This window comes from Stegodyphus dumicola, chromosome X1, assembly GCF_044657685.1.
Source record: "Stegodyphus dumicola isolate Sdum_Otavi_A_Nest chromosome X1, ASM4465768v1".
NCBI classification, from domain to species: domain Eukaryota; kingdom Metazoa; phylum Arthropoda; class Arachnida; order Araneae; family Eresidae; genus Stegodyphus; species Stegodyphus dumicola.
In genome coordinates this window covers 27,289,359-27,313,198 of record NC_140780.1, presented here as the reverse complement: position 1 = coordinate 27,313,198, position 23,840 = coordinate 27,289,359, and the positions used below count along the sequence as shown (strand labels likewise).

Sequence of the window (23,840 nt, the reverse complement as noted above, 5' to 3'; positions counted from 1 at the left end):
TGTGATGGTTGTAATACATGCATTTTTGTATAAGTTTTTTTTAATTGTTTGCTGTCTAGTAATGCCATACCAATCTTTTGGATCGGTTTCATGCAGATCCATTAAATAGTTTTTGATTTATTCCATGTTTTTCTTTTGTTGCTTATTTTTTTAGCAGGTGTGTAAATAAAAAAATTCAAGAAGTGCGAGATGTAAAATTTAATGAGCAGAAACTCGGATCAGCTTTACTGAAAGGAAAGGATTTAAAATTCAATAAAAATCAAATTTATTATTTTCTACAAAGAGCAATTTACTGACTAGAAAAACAATACGCAGAGATCAGAGAGAAGAAGCTATAACAGAACAAGTCTGAGGAAATTTTGCCATCAAACCTAGATAATGAGCTCAGTGAAAATTGTTCATTGGAAATGCCGGTATCAGAGTACCCTCAAGTAATTGTAGAGCCTAGAAATGGTAGTCATAAATATTCTGTACAGAACAGACCAGCGAGAGTGATGAAGCGACCAGAAAAAGATTATGTAGTACAGTCAAAAGTCTTTAACCCTTTGCGGCGCACTATACCATAACGTCGGAATTTCAACAAAAAAAGTTGTATGCAGTCTATTTAGTTCTAAAGGAGTATACATGTAAAAGTTTAAAAATTGCACTTACCGTTTTAATTCTGTGGGTGTTCCACGAGGTGGAACACTGCGCCACCAGAGCTTTTAAAAGTGCGACTAAGTGAGCATTGCAGTGAAGCACGAAAATGAGTAGAAGCATTTGTATAAGAATGAAAAAACTGTGTACTATGGCTGTATACATGGTTTCTAGGATATACACAATATTCTTGAATATATACGGACAAATGAGATAAATATCTATGCAAAAATATTTACAAATTTTCCTATTTCTTAGCTTCGTGAAATCGTTCAAAGGAAGTCGCACCTTTTTGCTGGAAGCACAAACCAACTACGATTAAAATAATTAACTACGATTAATATTAACAATAAAGAAAAATAAGCCTATAATATATACATTCACAAAAACTATCTACACAATTATTGAAAGTAAACAGGAATGAGACTACAAAGCGACAGCAAAAAATTCGCGCAGGTCTAAGTAAAGATGAGTCAAGCTACTAATAAAATTCCCGCCTAAAAACGACTCCCGAAAAATTCGAGATGCCAATATTAAGGCTTTCATAACACAAAACACACCTCATCCCTCAATACTGCTTTGTTTGAATTCATCCCCCCACCATAACAACGGAAACAGAAAATGTAATAGCTAACGGCGCAGTGTTCCCGCTAATGGAACACCTGGTTTAATTCAATGATTCTGCATATGGTTTTTGTATGCAAGATTAAACAAAATATAGAACAAAAATTCAGGAAATTCGAAAATTGACCAAAAAATTCGGGGAATTTAAATATTTTAGTCAAAATCTGGAAAAGTCGGGGAATTTCATACTTCTATTTCCCCCAAAAAAGTGAGTTTTGTGCCAACGTTGGAAGCGAATTATGAATCACATGAGCATCATTCGGCCAGCTCGCATAGAGCCAGTTTTCGCAGCTCCAATCAGATTGTCTTTTAGAACGGCAAAGTAAGTTTACAGCAACTTTTGGTTTCCAGTAACCTTGAGTATCGAGAGACTCCCATGCACATATGCAGTGCAGGTTGAACTAAGGAAAATACGTATTCTCGTATAAAATAAAATCGGTTTAATCCTAGTAGAGGGTACCATGGAGGTTAGAATAGCCTCCATGTAACTGTATACACGGGATTTGGGGATATTATGATGAGCCGTATACAGGTCATTTTTGTGTTGGTGACCAATTTTCAAAATCGGGCCAAGGCCGTAACGTATACTAGGATTTTACTGCAAAATCTTTTTAACCCCCCATTTTTTAAATAAATGCCTCATTTGTCATTTTTCAGTAAAATAAAAAAAAAATAGTAATCAGTCACCTAGGCTAACCATTTAATGTAATATTTGCCAAAATATCGTTGATTATTCTAATTCAATTTTTAAATAATTATCTTTATTTTAATGTTATTTGTGTCACTTAATGTTGCTTCTTCTCTCTAAATTTATTAGTAAATAATATTTTCAAATTTCAGGAAATTTTCTCTGGCATATAATCCTGAAATTAATTCTACCAGTGTGATGACATACCATCACGAAATTTAATTCACATATTTTTTGCTAATGTATGCTACTAAATAAATATAAAATACCTGAATTTATTTAAAAATATCATTAAATAGATTTTTCTTTCGTTTAGCTGCAAAATGTCTGAAAAAAAAAAAGACATTTTTTAATCCAGATTAAGCAGATTCTGATCTCAATCTTCAGTGGAGAAAATAACTATTATAGTTATAATAGTAATGCTTTGGGGATTATATATTATCTTAGTACAGCCAATGTGCATTACGCGGATAGACTGGAATTTTCTTAAAACACACCTGGAAAACCTAGAAAAGTCAGGGAATTTCATTTTCCTGTTTGAGTGGCAACCCTGGTAGTAGTTAGATTTAACCTAAGAAAAGGAATTGACTGTGAAGGTGAATTTACCCATCTGTTATTGAATGGTTTACAAAAACTACGAAATAAGATTTTTTGATGTAAAAACACCATGTTTAAATGGAGACTTGGATAAACCAATTTACACGGAGCAGTCGCCTGGATTTATCTCAGGTCCCATCAAAGTATATCTTGTGAACAGCTACTGCTGTCAGGAAGATGCTGTATGTAGAATTATAAAAACGTTTCAAGAAAAGGAATTTAATCATATTAAAATTAGATCCATACATTTATATTTATAAAGATAGGCTTAAGTATCTTATCATTGCAGTATATGTGAATGATTTAATGGTGGTTAATTCTCAAAAATTACTCACATTTTGAAATAGATAACTTTATTATCAGCTTCTAATCATTTGCCTTATGAGAAGTCACTAAAACACATTTTTAGGAATAGACATCCAGGAAGAATCTGGAAAACTTATTCTAAGATAAGAAAACTATATAATAAAAATTTTGTGAGGGCTCCAGAAATATTGGATAAAAAATTCATGATAAGCTTCTTCTCTACCAGTATCAGAAATGAAATATCAAGAAGCATAATGTTCACTGATATACTTAGCAACCGGCACAAATACAGACGTGGCTTTCATCATTAGCAATTTATGAAGTATACGGTCTACCGAAAAGTTCTGTTCGTTTTTGGAATAAAACAAAATACAATTTTTTTTTACCATCAATAAACTTTATTAAAATAATATAATTGCCATTATTATTAATGACTCTGCCAGCATGAAGGCAATTTGGATATACAAATTGCTGATTGACAAATTGCTGAAATACAATTGACAAATTGCTGAAAAATTGAGCTGATGCTTGTTTGAAATCTACTTCATTTTTGAATTTTTTGCCATTCAAAAAATTTTGTAAGGAGAAAAACAAGTGATAGTCAGAGGGTGCTAAGTCCAGGGAATATGGTGTATGTAACAGAATTTTCCAGCCTATTTCTCCAATTTTTTTACTAGTTCCCAAAGCAGCATGTGGCCTCGCATGATCATGATGCAGTACAATGTCCTTCCTGTTGAAAATCGTTGGCCTCTTTTCTTGGACTTGTCTTTAAATTGTGTAATTGCTGACAGTACTTCTCTGAATTGAGCTTTTTGTTCGGTTTTAAAAGCTCATAATGTACTGGTCCTCGAATGCCCCACTTTATACACAACATTCTCCTTAGTCAGAGTCAAATTTGGTTTAGAGGTGGGAGGGCTAGGTTTCTGGGTTCACAATATGCCCTTTCCCTTACTATGTTTTCGTGGGTGATCCACTTTTCATTCGCAGTTATCCGGTTCAAGAAGGGCTTCATTTTGTTCGGAGCAAGCAGAGATGTGCATATGACGACTCGATCATCCAAATTCTTCTGACTTAATTCATGTGGCACCCATCTTGAATATTTCCACACCAATCCTATCTTCCGAACATGGTTCGAAATGGTTTGCTGAGCTGAATTAAGCCTTTCTGTGATCTCCGATGTTGTCACAAAAGGATCTTGCTCCGACATGGTCGTAACAACACCGTTGCTGATCAAAGATGATTGCCCAGAATGTGGCTTATCACAAAGTTCGAAATCACCTGTTTCAAATTTTTCAAACCATCTTCTGCATGCCTTATCAGAAACTGTACCTTCACAAAACACTTTCAATAAATTTCTACATGCTTCTGTAGCATTTCTTCCTTGTTGAAATTCGTATAAAATACAGTGACATAAATGAACATCAGTGGCCATGAGTACACTATCGCTTCACACTTAAGACTGACGTGAATCAACTTTGTTTTAGTTAACTTGCTACTTCAGTATGTATACATTAAGCGATAAGAGAGCCGAACATACAGCAAATAAAGGTGCTTATGTGTCGAAAATTGTTGTCATAAAACGGACATAACTTTCCGATAGACTGAATATAATAAAGATCTTGGAGAGAAAAAATGGAAAGATTGAAGATGTTGTTTCGATACTAAAGGAACACAAAATGCATGTTAAATATATACTTCAGACAACAGAAAATTAAATGCTACTTCAGATGCAAGTTGGTGCACCACTGAAGATGGAAAATTATTTGGATGTTATTTTTTAAATTAGGTAAAAAATTCATAAACTGAAAATGCAACAAATGATTGCTCTGTCTACACTGGAAGCTGAACTTTTGATTTACTTGAATGTGCATGTAAAATTAACTGGTACATCTGTTTGTTTACTTGAAGAATTGGGCAAAATGATATAATTGACTAACCAATAGAAATTGAAACTGGCTGTCAAGCATTAACAGATTGGATAAAAAATTCCAAACTAAATGAAGTAGTAGTCCAAGGCACATTAACCAGAAATATTTCTTTGTAAAAGATGAATATGAAATTAATCTAATCATTCCTCAGTTTGAGTGTTCTGTAAATCAAGAAGTGGACATATTAGAAAATGTCTACCTATTTTAAAATTGAAAGATGAACTTTTAAAAGTATGAATATAACTGAGTAATCAAAATTGAGTCTTTTAGCATGATTGTAAAAGATTGAGTTAAGGTATCTGGAATTAGTAGAGGATATTATGGTTTTTGAAAATGTGGTAGTTTTTGCTATGATAAAACTTTCTTAACCAGTTGCGCTAAAAAGACGTGCCACGCACGTCGAGATGGTTTTGTTTCAAACCGTGAGCGACGTGAACACCACGTCGATGGGCATTTATCGCAAAAATGAAAATTACGTGGTGCACACATCGCCTAACAACAAGATTGTTTATTTCTCAAGTTACAGCTCTGGTTTGCACTCGCAAACGCGGATTGTTTATTTCTCAAGTTACAGCTCTGGTTTGCACTCGCAAACGCGGATTGTTTATTTCTCGAGTTACAGCTCTGGTTTGCACTCGCAAACGCGGATTGTTTATTTCTCGAGTTACAGCTCTGGATTGCTTTCACAAACGCGGAGCGGCGTAAATGAGACACTTTACCGCTTGTTATATTGTAGCGCACGGCACCGCAACCGTGAAGTTTAGTCGTAGCGCAAGTGGTTAATAAAATTTTTAATGTTTCTGTTAGTAGATGTTGTTTAGAAAATATAACATTTATTAATCATCAACATGTGTTTCTCCAAAATGCCTAAAATGAGATCTTCTTTTAATGAGATTTCAAACTCCTGATTATGCTGAGTAGTGTTAAATTCATGCAGGCATTCAAAAATTATTCATAATGTGTTGTTTAATTTTTAAGCCATTTTTAGTACATTCTCTTTATGGTATTGTGTGCTGTTTAAGTATTATGTTTTCTGTTGGTGGACAACTTTCTGTTTTTTTATATTACTTGTAAGAACCCCATATGGATTTTTCACAAGGATAACACTGGAAAATAATTTGTAACACAGTTTCTATCGAGTTCAATTTTTGAGCTGTTTTAGAGTTTTAGGCATGTTGATTTCAAAACTGTAGTTAGTTTTCTTCTGCAGCATCAAGTTATTTTCTCTACAATTAATATGAATGTGACCGCTCTTTACGCCGTCAAGCATGCATCATAGGAAGTACTACTGCTTTCCTGTTGGCTGACATAAATCCTCTGATTGGCACTGGGTGAATGATTCTGTAGGAGACCAGCAACAGGTGCATACTCATTTAGACTAATTCAGTTACCATCGAGATACATTAGTGATACGTTGCGTGTCGCTCTGATGTAGTGAAGCACATTTTGACATGGAGTCCAAGTTCTTGTTTGTATGTAAGGTTAGCAGTGTTTACTTTTTATTTATATATTTATAAACTGAAACCTTTCCTTATATGTGATCTGCCTATGGTAGTTTGCATCATAAGTGCTTAACCTTTTAACTGTCAAGTTATTTTGATGATTTGGGTGCATTAATTGTCAATTGTTTTAATTCCAAAAATGAATGTTTGCCTCAAAATCAAAAAAATGCAGCACACTTTGAACTTTAACCTCTATCCTTTGAAACCTTCAATCAAATGCTGCCATCTGTTAACTGAAGCCGAAAAAAACTTCTCACGATATATATTCGAGTATAACAATACGATGCACTCAAAAAAAATTAACCCGAGTAATATACCAGTGCTGTGCCCGAGATTATTTTGGGTATGACAGTTAAAAGGTTAAACAGCTCCAGTTCGTTTGGTTATACGTATGGCAGTTTTACCATTCCTAGTCAAAGGACAAACATCAGTGCATTTGTCTATTTTGCCTATTTTAAAGTGAAAAATTGGTGATCAAGATAAATCATGGCCCCCCCCCTACAATTTGTGCAGGCAATGTGTGGAGAGTTTACGAACATGGATGAAGGGAACGTATTATAAATTTTCACTTGGTATATCTATGATTTGACGAGAGCCCAAAGATAATTCAAGTAACTGTTACTGTAGACTATAACGAGAAGAATAAATGTAAAATACAGTATCCTAGTTTACCATCAACTACAGACACAGCACCTCTTTCAGCTGAACTCTCTGTGAAAATTTTCAAAGAATTTCTCTCTTTGGAAATACAAGAGTACGATTCTGATGAATATCGAAGTGATGCTCAACACCGAATATTTTGAAATGGAATGTGATTCTGTTCCTGAGAGATTTGACCAGCATGAGTTGAATGATTTGAGACTATCAAAAAATGCTTCAGACCTGTTAGCTTCAAGACTACATGAGGAAAACTTGCTTGAAAAGGAGCTGAGGTATCCTACTTTCGATCAAGAGAAAGTGTGTTTCTGCAATAATTTTGAAGTGGTGATGGGTTTGTATACTGCCATAATATACACTGCTCGACATTGAAAATGCAACACCAAGAAGGAGTAGTCAGAAAGTGATGATATTTGGAAAAAAAGAGACAGTAAGCAGCAATAAGTGATCTTTATTTCAAAATGATAGTCAGAATACAGAGAGAGAATAGCGTCGGCTCAGTAGGATGTAGTACCACCGCGGACAGCGATGCACGAAGAAACACATATAGGCATAGAGTCAATAAGAGTGCAGATGGTGTCCTGACGGATGGCTCTCCATTCCCTTTCAACCATTTGCCACATTTCGTCTTCTGAACGAAGCAGGGGCAGAGTCTGCAAATGGCATCCAATCACATCTCAAACACATTTGATAGGTGACAGGTCAGGAGAGTACGGTGGCCAGGGAAGCAAATGTATACCTTGCGGAGCATGTTGGCAGATGCGTGCACTGTGTGGTCAGGCATTATCCTGCTGAAAATTGCATTAGACAGCCCTTAAAGGTAAGGGATTGCCACCAGCCGCAGTACGTTATCCAAGTATCGTTGGACCATCATAGTGCCCTGAATATGAACTAGAGGTGACCTGCAATCGTAGGCAATAGCGCCCCAAACCATTATGCCATGTTGTCGTGTGGTGGGGCGTTCCACAGTTGCTGCCGGATTAGATCTGTCTCCACGTTAGTGCCACACACGTATGTGGCGACTGTCACTGGATAAACAGAAGCGTGGCTCATCTGAGAACACGACGTTTCGCCATTCTGTCATCCATATCGCTCCAGTCTGGCACCATTCTAAACGTTGGTGTCTATGCTGTGGGATCAATGGCAGTCTTCTTAACAGATGCTGTGAGTGCAGGCGACGTTCAACCAATCTACAGGAAATGGTTCTGGTCAACATGGGAACATCCAGGGTATCTTGCACATGCTGCAGAATCACGATGCAAGTGACTTGCGGGACTGCCACAGCTTGTCGGCGGATGCGTCGATCCACATGTGCTGACGTCATTCTAGCTGCACCTGCACCCCTCCTTCTTCCCACATTTCCTTGTTCCAACCATGCTCGCCATAGCCAATGCACCGTGCTCGCATCCATGTGGGTATCAGCTGCGATTTGACTTAAGGACCAACCCACCCTTCTCAGTCCGATCACCATACCCTTCGTAAAATCGTCTATCTGCTGGAAGTGCCTTCGTTGATGGCGGCCTGCCATTCTCTCCTATTACATGTATCCTGTGGGACAAAAACCAACTTTTTTCGATAATTCGTTTGGCAGAAATAACGACACGAATATTGCCCATTTTGCACATTCCTTCCCTATTATCTTACTTCATGTGCGTCGGAGAGCTGCACATTTCACATCATTCGCATAACTCAGTGACGTGCATCTACTCTAAAATTTGCATAAATTTCTGACCACTCCTACTTGGTGTGGCATTTTCAATGTTGAGCAGTGTACATGGTTTAATCGAAGAATGGGGAATATCAGTTTATAATTAAATTCAGTGGCGATTATTCATCAATAACTAAAACTGGAGCTTGATGTGTGTGTCCTCCACAATGGACAGTTACTCTGATACAGTTCCAGTAGACCATTCAGTTTGTACGTGTGAAGAATATGAAGCCTTGCAAGATCACATGCACTAATGGATCAGTCTATGTTGACCTTAAAATAGTCTGCTTCCTCCTTGGCCAGCAACATGGATATACCAAATATCCCTATTTTTTGTGAATGTGGGACAGCATAGCTCGTGAGAAGCATTGGGTTCAATTGAATTGGCCACCAAGATTTGACCTGAAACCTGGTGATCCAATCGTTCTACATTAGCCACTTGTCGACAGAAAGATCATTATATATCTATCTCTACATGTAAAACTGTGTCACATGAAGCACTTTTTTTTAAAGCTTTTCCCGATGTGCTTGATAGTCCACAGATTCAGAAGCTACATGAAGATAACCATTTCATTGGTACAATGAAAGAACTTCAAAAGAATGCTTTGCTGGCGTTCAGAAACATTATGAAAGACTTTCTTGGAAGTACAATTTCACACAATTTCAGCAAAATAAACCAGCAACTTTTAGAGAGCTTCAAAATGTTTGGTTGCAACATGAGCCTTAAACTGCATTTTTTAAATAGCCATCTTTATAACTTCCTGAAGAATCTTGGTACAGTCAGTGACGAGCAGGGTGAGCGATTCCACCAAGATTTGAAGGTTATGGAGGCATCGTACCAAGGTGGATGGGATACATATGAAGGCTGATTATTGTTGAAGCATCAAGCGAGAATATCCACAGATGAAACTCCAGAAAAAGCCATAACTGAAAATTTTTACTGTAATATTTATGTTTACCGTTCGGTAAAAAACTTTGCTATTGTATGAACCAAATTTAACTAGCAGTAACTTTAATTAGCTCTTAAAAAGTTAACTAAGTTTAACATTTAAAATTTAACTTTTGTATGAATAAAACTATTCTTTGTGAACAGTATATATATGGTAAGTTTTCCCTGTCCTTTATGTGCATTTAGGTTACTTTTGGATTCAGAGGCCAAAAGTTAGTCATTGCTGGTTTTAGTATTAATATTTGGTTTAAATTTTTATCTCATGTTTAACTTTTGTATTTGTGTAATTTTTTTAAACTGAATTGTTATTGCCAAAAAATAAAAGGAAATTATAAAATTGGTTTTGGTAATAAAATATCCCTTCTTCCCAAGGGGGCATTTAAAATGTTGTAATTTTTTGCATGATTTATTATGACAACCATGAATTTCAATATTTTGTTTTGTACCAAATATTGTTTTTCGTGCACTTAGTAAAATTGTTGTGTTAGGTTCAGTGCAAACATTGACTTGTCTTCTTGAGTTATGTAACTCATTTCTATCTTTTTATATTTTTTGTTCGAATTTTGTTTATTTTTATAGTTGATACTACTAATTTTATGTTTAACTGACATCCTGAATCCTGAAATGTTTGTTCTGGTCATATGTATTATTTTTCAGAATACATTTAGCAGTGCTCTCAGTATTTAAAGTAAAATTTACAAATAAGTTTTGTTAAGTTAATACAGTTTAGCATGATATTATCATGCTTACATCTGTGACTAATGCCCCTTAAATCTGTGGAATTATTAAAAAATGCCAAACGCTGTTCACTCTTAACAACAGTTGCTTTTGAAAATAGCATTTACAGAGGCTGTTTGCACATTTTTTAGATAATTTTCATTGTAATTAGAGAACTGTTTTACCTAAAATTTAAGTTTTAAATGTTCTATTTGATAACATTTATTCTTCACTATCTTTATGCACTGTAATTTCCAAGGTGATAAAGCCTTTTGTAGTAAAGGAAGAAGTATAGTATCCATTTGCTCTTGAATAACTTTCCAAAATTTAAGGAGGTTGCAGGTTGATGTTTTTTAAAAGTTTAAAAGTATAAAAATACATTGGTGATAAATCAGATTTAATAGGGATATGAATGAAGGGTATAGCCTTGATACCCATTTCTTGTTCCAGTTTTTCCACGAAATTAACAGTGGATTTTGACTTGTCACTTCTTACTTTGTCTTGATGCAGTTCTACTGATTGATTGCACTGTATGTAAATAGGAGGTATTTCATACTTGAAAATTGGGTATAAAATATGTTTTAGATAATATGTGGAGTTGATCTTAACATTCTACTCTCTTTATTTTTAATTTGCTGTTATATGAAAAACCATCAACAATAGTAAATCCCTTAGAAAAACTTTCTTTAGATTTCTTGAATCATGTTTTAAGATTTTTTTCTTGATGATAATAAATGGATCTCTCTTTATTGCAGTCATTTGAGTGCATCCAAGATTCATCTAGTGTGACATTTTTCTTCAGATAAGTATTTCTCCGCATTAATTCTGCAGCGCATTCTGCATTCGGTGATATGTCGTGGAGAAAGACTATGCACATTATGTTTTTTTTTTTTTTTCCCTTTTGTAAGATTCAAATCAGCATTAATCTCTTTGTTTGCATTTGACACTGAGTATTTTAATGACTTTGAAACTGTCTTTTTAATTGGTGAATTTTCTTTTAACCTTAAAGATCTTATTTTTGCAGCATTTAAGACATTTTGTTTTTTCTTTGATACTTATTTGGAACACTTTTTCCTCTTGAAGCTAAATTTTGACATTTTTTTTTTTTCCCATTTTTGTTGACAACATTACTTATTGTAGCTTTAGATATCGAAAAACCGTGCCTTTCACCACATTTTTTAATAACTAGATACAAGTAATTTTCTTCAGAAAGAACACAAATATAGCCTTCCATCCATTGCTTCATCAAAAGTGACATTTTGCATAAAAACAAAACTTTCAGTTAGCAGCCGATAACTTACATTTTCAAAAATTTAGTTGCAGTTAAAAAAACATTCCAAGCAGAAGATCCTTTTTTACAGCAAAGCAAAATCATCTAAAAAATGTGTGAACAGCTTCTATATAAATAATTTTTGCAAGTAATTAAATGAATATAATGTAGAAGAATTAATTAAAGCATACTGTGTTTTATAGCAAGTTTCTGTGAAAAGTTAATTTTGCAATAAGAGAGGTCATTTCATTGTAATTCTTAGGTGAAGAGATGAGAAATAGAGGCTTTTTAGTGTTGATTTGGAAATTCGTAATCATGACTTATGAGTAAATTCATTGCATATAAAATTAGACAAAATACATTAAATTGGCATTAGTTTTGTTGAAAATCATGTAGGTGATATGACACTAGTAGAAAAATTCTTGAAAGAGCTTTCTTATAAATCCATTGGCAGTCCAAAGTAGTATTTCCATGGTTTTAAATTGGCATGTTTGTGTTCTGTTATAATACTTTATTTACTTGCATAGTCTTCCTAGATTTAGAAATTTCTGATTTATAATATGTAATTACAAGGCATGGATACTATGAGGTATGGATAGATAGCAATGTACATTGTGTTAAGTACAAAGAATAATATTAATAAAATTAGCAAACTAAAATTAATAACTGAAACTGACATAATTGAAATATAAAATATAGTACAAAGTCTGGGATGCAGAATCCACGATTCTGGGTTTCGACAATTTCAGGATTTCGGATTGTCAATCTAAACCTAGTAAGAAGACATGTGGAAATTATAAAATTAAAAATATTCTTTAAGAAAGACATGTTTTGTGTAAAGATTGGTTTTTTGAATTAAAGTGTGACTCATAGCTGAAATGGCAGAATCTGTATTACAGATATTCATGGTTGAGACATGCCCATCGTATTGTAAAACTTCAGTTATATTGTCTTCAGAAGCATTTCTTCTTGTTATTCCATTAATTAGAAAAAATTCACTTGTGATATCTGAATTGGTGGCTTTCATCATCATGAAATTTAATAGTTGACTCTATATTATGCAAAAGATCTTTAAAAATGTCTGCACATACAACCTCTCATGATCTTACAATGCCCCATATATGAAGTTTTATATTAAAATATTCATGGACAATCTTAGTGCTGCATCACTTTTTAAAAACTAATTAATATCCACATTTCAGTATGCACAAAATTGCAATATCCATTGGTTAATTGGCAGATGTACAGTTTCGGAAAAAGAGGGAAAGTGAGATATTATTATTGACTGTAATTTAGATAAGATTAATAGTAATAGACAAAACAAAATAATAAGCTACTTCAAACAGAAAGTTAAAGGGAAGCAAATTTGCTATGTTAACAGAATTTAAGTTCTTTGGAATATAATTCTTTCACCCTTTCCTACTATGCTAACAAAAGGAAAGCAGTGTGACCAACAGCCCCATTTCCAGTAAGTAAGTCTTGAGGCTTCACTCATTGCATGAGTCAGACTTAGATGCTACCTCCCACACAACCACTTAAGGGCTTAAAGTGTATTTGTTGCTAATATCAGTTGATATATTGTTATTGGCCATGGTAAATGTGTTATGTAATTATGTCAGTAAATGGCAGAAGCTGTCTACAAGACTTTATAAATTTGTTATATTTTATGAATTACTTTTTTTTTTTTTTTTTTACATTTTGTAGATGGCATCAGATTTGCCACATATGTTATGCATTGGTCTTTTGCTGATAGTGTAAAAAAAAATTCTATTAAATGTATTTTTTCTGTTTTTGATAGTATCCAATTGGGAAATTTATGTTTTGATTGAAGATGTATTTGGAGCTGATTATATCAAGTGCTCAATAAAGTTGTTATTCATCAAACAGCGTGCACACTATCCAGGTAGATGAAATATATTTCTTAGTTCTTAAGTATTGAAGTATATTGTAAAGAGATACTCTGATAGAGGACTTATTGGGTCTAAGTATTTTTAAGGTTTATAAATTTATTAACGGCTTGTTCAGAACAGATGTTGATGGATAGTCTTGGCGTAGCTCTGATTTCATGTTTTTTCTTTTTTCCCTTTTTTTTTTAAATTTATTTTCAAGTGGGGTCAGCAGTATGACACAGTGAAGGTTACTGATAGGATTATTTTGTTTAAATTTAGTTGAAGTACTTTTGAATTGTATTTTGTGAATTAAAACTGGTATAATTGCTCATTTTATTATGGATCCTTTAACTGCAAAATACGGGGGATTGCGTTCCTTTACCAAGACTATTAATGTTTAGAAAAACAAAATTGGTAAGGATTGTTTTTCAGAAGGAATAATTAAAAGATAAATTCAGAAAGTTACAAATGTTACAGAATGATATTGAGGAAATTAACGAACAAATAGTGAATTCTGTAATTTCGAGTAATATGAAGGCTGAAAAAGTTAAAGAAGAAATGGAAAGCTGGGAAATTTATAAAGATGAATTTATTACAATTGCTCACTTAGTAAGAAGTTAGGTGCCTTGTAAGAGGTAAATATAGAAACGAGGTCACAAAGTAGTGTTTCTAGTAATTTGCCTTGTAACACTAGTTAGTTTAAGATCCTGAAAATATAGCTTAAGGATTTCGATGGAAATTTATTGAACTGGCTTCCATTTTAATCTTAATTTGAAAAAATACACGAGGACCTTAATTTGCATGAAAGTGACAAATTTCTGTGTCATGTGCAAAGCGTGAAGCAAGGAATGCATGCTAGAGGCTTTATTGACAGTTATCCAATGTCTGCGGAAAATAATTAAAAAGCTATTAGTGTTCTTAAGGAACATTTCTGGAAACATCATTTATTAGTTAAGATATAAACAAAAGAGATTATAAAGTTAATTGTAACAAATGTTAGACCAGGTAGTAGTGAAAAATAACCATTCCCTGAATTATTTGATAAGATTGAAGCATACTAAGAGCTCTCGAATCCTTAGATATTAAAATGGAAAGCAATGTTTATTGGTTATATCCTATGGTAGGATCATGCATTTCAGAGAAGGTCTTTAGAGCCTGGCAAAGAAGCTTGCCTTCTCGAGAGATAAATATAAAAGTCAGGATATTTATTGTTTAACCATTTTGATGAAATTCTAAAGTGGTAAGTGGAGGGTGAGGAAAGACTTAAAGTTAGCACAGAGTTGGATTTAAAAGTTTAAACAAAGAGACAGGTATTGCAGTAAATCGAAAAGAGATTTAAAAGGCAAATTTAAATCAAAACAGTTAACCTTTTCGTGACGGCGCACCTTTGTTTAAGACGCTCGTGCGGGACGGAAGGGAATTGAAGGCAGTCACCATACAGGATGGAGGTTTTGCATCACTAAGCCTAATTTTATAAAAAAAGATCAGAGAAAAAAAAGTTTCGCTTCTAGCATCGTAATTTTTTGTATTCTTTTAGATTATTACTTGAGCTCTTATATATGTTTAAATTAGCACTTAATAACGTTTTTTTCCTTTATTTTACATGAAAATATATTAAAAAAATTGCTTGTCTTGTAAAATAATTTTCGGAAGCACTATTGAAATTATTCCAAAGTTTTAATTGATAAAATCTATCAATAAAGTTTTACATTAATAAAACAACAAAATAAAGACTATTTACAGTTAGAAGAAACAAAATTTAAAATGAAGACTGTGGTAAATCTTGAAGTACCACTTTCTAACACTTAGAAAAAGTATCACTTTTTAACTTTAGAAAATGAATCATCACTCTCATCTGTGTTAATAAATGGTTCATTGGCCATATGAGGGTATTTTTCTCTGATAAATAGTGCCTTTCTGCTATAATAGACTGGAGGTGAGGCTTTCCAAAATAAAAAAGAGCAGAAGCGGAAATATATCTGAAGGGCAATGCAAAACGTAACAATACTCCACATACTAACCCTAAAAGACCGTATATAGTAAAGGGAAAAAATAGTATAAAAAAAGGAATTGGATATAAATCAGACACGCGAATGTTTTCATTAGCACGCAGCGATTTAAAGAGCGCACCTCTGTTTACGTTTTCCCTCCCAGCCCCCCTCGCAAGAGCTGATGAGTAAAATACCAAAGTCAAGCAGAATATATCAAACTCAAGGTCAGGAACTTAAAACTGTGTTCATTTCAAAAGTAATGGACATAGGATGCCATCTAGTGGCCTTCAGAAAAACTTTCCAGCTTAAAATGCGCATACGCATCACCCGTCCTCTGAATGCAATCTCTAGCGATGTGTGGATGGGACACCCGTCCTGAAAGGGTTGATGAATTTTCTTATGGCAGCAGGTTTCCTTAAGCTGAAAGATAATAACTGTATTTTTTGCGATCAACTGCACGATACTAAGGACCGTTACGAAGCACACTTTCTGTTATTAGATGAGAAAATGAATAAAATTAACCTTGGGAGATGTTGCCTAAAATGCCTTTTGCCTGAAAATTTTGCTAAGTCCTGTAAACAGTTCATACATTGCTATGCATGTAGTAGAGCTCACACAGTTTTTCTCTGTCTAGATCTGCAGGGAGAGAAACTCAGAAAAAGGTAACAGCTCCAGGAACCATTCAAGCAGGGAACAGTTTTTAGGCTCCTTAACTCAAAATGAAGATGGGAGATAGTGCGTTGGTCTACCCTGGTTAGAACATAACTTAGATTTGTCATCCAACCATCATATCATAGAAAAAGGTCTTTTTAGCACAACACAAACACTTAAATCTTTGAATGTGGCCTTGAAGAATATAGTAATGTCTTTAGGGAGTGGCTTGTGGAAGGCATGGTAGAGGAAGTTTTCATGCACAGTCTTAAGTTCAAAGAACATTATCTTCCACACCATCCTGTCATTAAACTGGGGAGTCTTACCACTAAGGTACAGCTGGTATTTGATGCATTGTGTAAATCTAAACGAGCACCAACTCTTAGTAACTGTTTGGTAAAGGGACCATATTTAACCCTTTGGCCTATAACCACGAGTCTGACTCTCCGCAAAGAATTTGTGCTGTAAACAAAAGCCACGAGTCTGACTCATGGTAAAGAATTTGTGCATAAAATGCTGCGTATTATTATTAGAACAAGCTATTGGAGTTATTCTACATTGAATATTTTTCCTTTAATTGTAGCGTCAGTATTTTTTTTTTTTTTTTCCTCAGTTGTTTCTGACAAAACTGCATGATCTGTTACTTTAGTTCCCCAAAAAGTTTCGTTACGTTCACATGTTTCAAATATAATTTCGTATAAAGAATTAAAAATCTCTTGTACCCATCATGCAGTTATTTTTGTCAACTGATCAATTCACTATGATTACACCCTAGACGTCTTAAAATTACCATTTGTACCTAAACACTGTTTATTATTTCACAATTCCTTTCATTACACTGAAATATGTATGTTATGAAAAGTATACATTTTGCACCAGTTCGGGTACACAGCTGAACAGTTGAATGGCACGGCATGCGACCGACTTTCTTGTTTACTGTAGCTCGCACAATTGGCAGATATCGTGTACGTCAAGGGGTTATTCGAGGAAATACTTGCCTTATTATTAAGGTTCAGAAAGAAATGTATAGGGGTTATGGTGGATATAAGATGCACATTCTTGCAAATTGAACTCAAAAAAGAGGATCAAGATATTTTAACTTTCCTCTGGTGGAAGAATGATAACCTCTTAAAAGTGTATTGCTACACAAGGGCAGTTTTGGGGGCTAGATCAAGCTCATGCTGTAGGTGCTGTCATTTCATTCTGTTTGTCTTGAGTTTCTGCTGAATTACTAAGTAGTAGAAAAGTTTTGAAATTCTTTTAATTGTATCACGTCTCTTGACGCAGAGGAAGAGGTGAAAGATTTTATGAATAAACCACTGCACACTTTTTAGAAGCTAAGATGGACCTTGGATGTGGGCATTCAGTTAAAAAAAAAATGACATTAGTTAATTTCAAGCAATGGCAATTTGGAATCTGTTTTTAAAAATCAGATTTCAGTCTTGTGTATTCTATGGGATAGAAGGGATGCTGGCCTTTCAAGCCTGTAGTACATTCATTTCAAGCCTGTAGTACCGAATCTAGACAACCTGTCAAAAAGCTTTTGTCTCTAACATAGGATTTTTTGACTCTCTAGGGATTTTAGCTCCTGTGTTGTTACCGGCTAAGCTATTGATTCAAGAAGTTTGGGCTAATGAAGTGGAATGGAATTTGTCTCTGTCAAACAGACATTTTTGAAGTGGTATAGTAAATTACAGATCTTGTCAGATTTGAAAATATCTCACAGAATAGGATACAGAAACAAACTAACTTGAACTCTGCAAGTTTTTTGTGACTCGAACCAGAAAGCTTATGTGACTATGATATCCTTGCATTGCAAGGACAATGGTGACACCTTTGTAAATTTTCTCGTTTCAAAATTGCATGTTGCAGTTTTAAAAGTTAGTATGCGGAGGAGCGGTGTAGCACCAGGGTGCCTGAGTCAGAGACCCTACCTCTTATCGAAGAAAATAAGTAGTTTTCGAATTTTGACATGGCATAACTGCATGAATTAGATTACCATAGATTAGTCTAATTATATATAAACTTTACATAATATTTTTTAAAGATTTTTTAAGTAAATTAAATAATGAGAGAGTCATAATTAAGTAATAACGAGCTGGGAAGTTGAAAAGAGAAGCTAGGTGCTGGTTTTAAACCTGTTGGGAGACATATATGTACAAAAATAAATTAACATCAAGTGTGAATCCCTTGGAGCACTTGGAAGAATATTAAGTATCAAAAGTATGTAATAACATGAACATATTAGATATAGAGGTAGGCAAATCACTAGGTAATAAAAATAGGTAAAAAATTACATATTATTCAGGCTGGTTGCTTAAAATGGCCATAAGCCTTTTACTTTGGCACTGATTGTTACAGTCAGTCATAAACTCTAAAAACTGGCTTTTTGATGTTTTTTAGATTACCATAAAATTTTTTTTCAGTATGGCAATAGAAATATTTTAATTTTTCAATACGTAGTTCTTCATGAATACGTTGGTTTCTCATGTACCACGGTGAGTTCGTGATTTGTGTTAATGTACAATTTTGTGCCTGTTCGAGTTTTTTCTTTGCAGATTTACGAGAATATGCCCATGCCGGGCAGATATGACATAGGATGGGATGCAATATGGATTTATAAATGAGCCAACTTTTTGTTTATTCAAAGTACTCTGTTTCGAGAAATTAAGGGGTGGAATGTATGTTTACTAACTCGGAACTTTCTAAGGATAGCTGTAACATGTGGGTACCATGAAAGAGTTTTACTGAGGATCACCTCAAGATAAAGGATTTGCTTAGCCCATGGGATAGCTTCTCCGCAGAATTTTTAATTTGTTTTTCTTTGTGAAAAGTATGGCTTGAGTTTTATCCACATTAACTTTTATCTTCCATTTTTTCAGCCAAGTCTCATGTGTGGTTATATAATCTTGTAACCATTGTATAACTGGACGAACAAATGCACTTTGTTTGATTTAAAAATTGCAATTTTTTTGTGACTCGAGATTTGAAAATAAAATATAAAGGCCCTTATAGGTACTTACTTTTTCTTTAGAGCCCTTTTTTTTTTTTTTTTTTTTTTTTTTTGTTTTTAGTGCTTATTTTTTGCTTTTAGTGCCTTTTTTTTTAATGAATGCACAATTTTTCCCCGTACCAAAGCCTAAACTAAATAAACAAATTTTCTTCCTTATATGGAATGTCAGATGGTAAATCATACTCCTGGAAATACCTTTTCCTTCTTTCTCCGCATTAACGTAATCTTTGGTGCGCACAGAGAGTACTGACAGGTGCATATCGTTCTATTGGTCAAAGAATTCTGAAAGCGGTAGAAAATTCCGATACATTCGGTATTGTTTTCCTCCCACCCAAATATTACTTTTGAATTTCTATCAAGATTTTAATAATTTGTGTTCTTGTTCCATGTGGTCAGTTCATATTCGTGTTTATTATTATATTATCGTTCTGCTTATATTATGAGCATATGTATGAATATTTATAATAACATAGTTGCAGTAACTGCTGAAATATATATAAACTTCCAGAAATGGGTGTGTTTTTATTAGCTTTCTAAGATCTTGTTCACAGATTAGCTTTCTAAGGAATAATATTCGGAATGGCGTAAATAAAGGGAAAGTAATAGAATAGTCGAAATAATTTAATTTTTTTTACCAGTACATTATACAGTACGGAGGTTGGGAGGTTCCTCTTTCTCCGCAAAATCTCAAATATTGAAACTGTTACAGTTCGCTGCTAAACAAGCAACAAACTTTTTTTTTGTCACTTTCCAATCTGGATTGAATAGGGCTAAAAGTTCTGCAGTCTGCCAACCCAAGCGAAGAATGATTCTATTCCGGAAATTTAACGCAGTCTGTTCAAAATTAGAATGAAAAACACCAGATTGGTAAGTCTCTTTCTTTTCCTTTATTTAGCTGCTTATTCTCCGAATACCGGCAGCTGTTGATTCCGATTGCGTAATATCACGTACAGAAGAATTACGGCGCACGTATTGTGCAATAACATTTGCGATATTTTGCAGACATAATTGTGATGTTCAGTTCGAGATTTGTTTATGAACACTTAAAAGAGTTTTACTGTGCTTGCTAAGCAGAATATTTTTCAGTGCTGTTGGTCTATTTTTATATGATGCACATATCGAAATGTCAAAAGCATTTATTTAGCTGAAAAATCTAAATAACGGCTACAATCCCTCTCCTCCTTTTTTCCAGTTACGCTTGACTATCCAAATATTTGGCAATTTCCGAGTATGCGTGTTCGTTAAGCTTTTACTATTAAAGGATGACTGCATGACGCAATTTCCCGTCTTCTGATTCAGAAATGTTCCTCTTTTTTATTTAAATTACTTTGCTTGCAATATCTGTTAAGGGAAAACTGTTATACAATGAAAATTTAGAAAATGTTCAGAATTTTAATTTAAGTTAAATTATTTATTATTAGGTACCAAGCGAATACAATAAAAATGCCTTATTGTTATTTATTTTCCTTATTTTTAACTGAAATTTCATCATTAATCTTGAATTATAGTTTAGTTCTGCATAGTTTTTTTTTTTCCTCGTATTGTAAACTAGTTCTGTAAATTGAACTGTTATTTAAAATTTAAAAAAAAAAAAGTAATTGTTTTCCATGGTTGAGGTAATGTTCATTCTCTCTTAATAAATACTGCATTTCTCATATTTTTAATTATAAGTCTAATTTTTCTTTTAAGGTTATGCAGTTGTGTATAATGTAATGAGACAGGTGCTTATTTTTTTCCTTAAAATGTGCTTGAAAAGTGCTTATAGGTGCTTATTTTTTAAACTAAAATGTGGCTATGAACCCTGTTATGCGACTGTGATATTCTTGCATTGTGAAGACAATGGTAACATCTTTTTAAAAATTTTTTTGGCTTCAAAATTGCATGTTGCAGTTTTAAAAAAGATGACAAGACCATGTCTTGAGTTTTAGCCTGTTTTAGGTGTATGTCTAGTGAAGTATGATGTAGAAGCATTGTCCTCAGACAAAATTAAAAAATATTACTGCTCTGACCACACACAGCTCTGTCCTGGATCAAGCACAATGAACGAGGAGAACTTTTGTGGGAAATTACGTAAGATTGGTGCTCTTTCAGAAGCAAATCAGCGGTCTTTCATGCCAAGCCGGATAAATCTAGCTAGTATACCATCTTGGGCTTGTACTTCTAATCAAATCTTAAAGAATTCATGGTGGAAAGGTCTGAACTGGTTAAGGATTTAAAGGCTAGTCAGACATGCCATGAAATTAAACCTAATGAGGCCTCTTCAGAAATCAGAAAGTTGTGGTATTAAACTGTAGTTTAAGTGCTGACACTCCTAAGTGGTACGAGAAATATTCTAAATTCTCAGGAACTGTAAGAATTTTAACATGGGTTCTAAGATTTATTAGAAGCTGCCAGGCGAAATCCCTAAAAAGAGCAGAATTCTTGTCTTCAGCTGAGTTAGAAGCTTCAAGAAACACTTTTAGTTCAGTGTGAAAGTTTTTCTCAGACTGGAGATGTAATAAATGGTCTCTCAATCTTCAGAGATGAAATGTTACTGGTAAGAGTGCCAAGGTACTTGCAGCAAGAGATGAGGAATTTGTATTTAAGTATCCTTCTGTCGGAGCATCATATTGTACAAAGTCTTGTCCTCAGATACCACAAGAACTCTCATGCCAGTGTCCAAATGCTCACGTCCATGATAAGAGAAAAATACTGCATTATTTTGTCTAGACTAACAATTAGATCACAAAAAAAAAAAAAAAAAAAAAAAAAAAAAAGCATTACATGCAAGAGATTCGCAGCAGAGTCACCTTCAACCATACCTATTCATCTATTTTTAGACAGATTATGAGATGCTTGAACTTTCAAAGTCACCAGAATCGACCTGTATGGCCCTCTAATTCTTAGAAATGAGACTAAAGCCAGGGTAGTGCTGTTTACATGCACTATCTACAGAATGGTACATTTAGAACTTGTGACATTCTTAAGGGCAGATTTCTTTGTACATGCATTGAGAAGATTCATCACTCAACAAGGCCATCTGACAGTTGTCTAAAGTGACACTGGTGCAAATTTTATTGGTGTCTCTGCGCCTGTTGAACCAAATTGAGGGGCGAAAGATAGCTGTTCTTGAAACTCTAAATCTGATTGAATGAAAAGTCATTTCCCCAACCACGATATTGGGAAAGATTAATTCGGATAGTAAAGTATCCACTTATTTGAGTTCTTGGTAAGTCATCTGTTACCTGCGAGGAACTGTGCGCACTTCTTTGTGATGAAGTGAAGTCAGAAGTCACTTTGTCAGAAGCTATTGTGAGTATCTGTATGCTAACATGCATTTCTAATGATGCATTTGAGTTAAGACCTCTGATACCATCTAACTTTCTGTGAGATGTAAAAGAAATTGGAGTGGCTGATCTTGATTACTTAGATTGGAATAAACTGGTAAACAGAGAACGTTATTGCCAAGCGCTGCTGAAACAGTTAAGACAGAAGATTCCAGAAGGAATATTTAGGTCAGTTTGTGCAAGAAGCTGACACATCTGGCAAAGTTTTAACAGTTGGTGAAGTGTTCCTTGTTTGTTCTGAAAACTGGAAGAGATTTAATCGGCCCCTTGCGGTGACTGAAGAACTGTATCCAGATAGGGACAGCCATGTGAGAATCATCCACTTGGTCACCTCTTTCGTCCAGTCCAAAAGATTTATTTACTTTCTAGAAGTTGATTCTTCTTGGGTTTCCATTATATCAGATGAATGTCCTGCTAATGGTCCACTAGCAGCATCACATTGTGAAAGCCTGATAAAAAATGGATGTTCGAGCAGCTCTTCAGACATCAACTTGAGGTAGAATAATCAAGACGCCAAAGAGACTGGGCTGTTGAACTTTTGAGCTTTGTGTTGATTTATATACCTTGAAGGTAATAAAAATCAAGGTGGGAGGATGTTACGTAGCAATGTCAATAAATGGCGGAAGCTGTCTACTGGCCTTTATAAATTTATGTTGCTTTATATTTTATGAATAACTTTTTTGTTTCCTTTTTGTAGGTGGCATCAGATTTGCCATGCACGTTATGCCTCAGTCTTTCGCTTGTAGTGTTTTAAAAATTCTGTTAATTTTGTATTTTTTCTGTTCTTGATAGTACCTCATTGGGAAATTTATGTTTTGGTTGAAGATGTATGTGAAGCTGTTTATATCAAGTGCTCAATAAAGTTGTTATTCATCAAAAAGATGCCCACTATTCAGGTAGAAAAAATGTATTTCTCAGTTCTTAAATCAAAGGTATATTGCAAAGAGAGATACTCTGATAGTGGACTCCCATGTCTTAAGTATTTTTAAGTTATATTATAAATCTGTTAAATGCCTGTTCAGAAAAACATTGACAGGCAATCTTGGAGTAGTCTCAATTTTTTTTTTTTTTTTTTGTCTTTTTTTCAAGATTTCCTTTCAGTGTGATTCTTTAGTCAGATGTGCTTGAAAGTGACAGTAGCCTTAGTTAGTCCCAGATGGGGCGGTCTCTTTTTATGATAAACCAGCTTTTTCTCGAGTATTATATTATCTGTTCCTAGATGTAAAGGAAAAAATGTTTCATCCTGGTCTGGAGGATCTAGAATTCAGACTTTGTACTGCACTTCTGTCTTTAAAGCTACTAAGTTCAACTTTGAACACAACCCTTTAGAAATGATATGTAATGCATAACAGGAAGAAATACAGAAATAAATATGATATTCATTATGG

At 34.2% G+C, this 23,840-nt stretch overlaps 1 protein-coding gene across 3 annotated transcripts in view; it reads left to right on the top strand.

Moving 5' to 3' along the window:
• LOC118181497 (la-related protein 1-like) overlaps nucleotides 1-23,840 on the top strand; it is a 133,607-nt gene that overhangs the window by 15,886 nt on the left and 93,881 nt on the right. Inside the window, exon 3 of one of the 3 annotated variants that reach the window (XM_085808348.1) lies at nucleotides 13,381-13,485. The exons of the other annotated variants lie outside the window; for them this stretch is intronic. The gene's annotated coding sequence lies outside the window, so the exon portion shown is untranslated. The remainder of the gene's footprint in view (nucleotides 1-13,380; nucleotides 13,486-23,840) is intronic. 3 annotated transcript variants of the gene reach the window in all.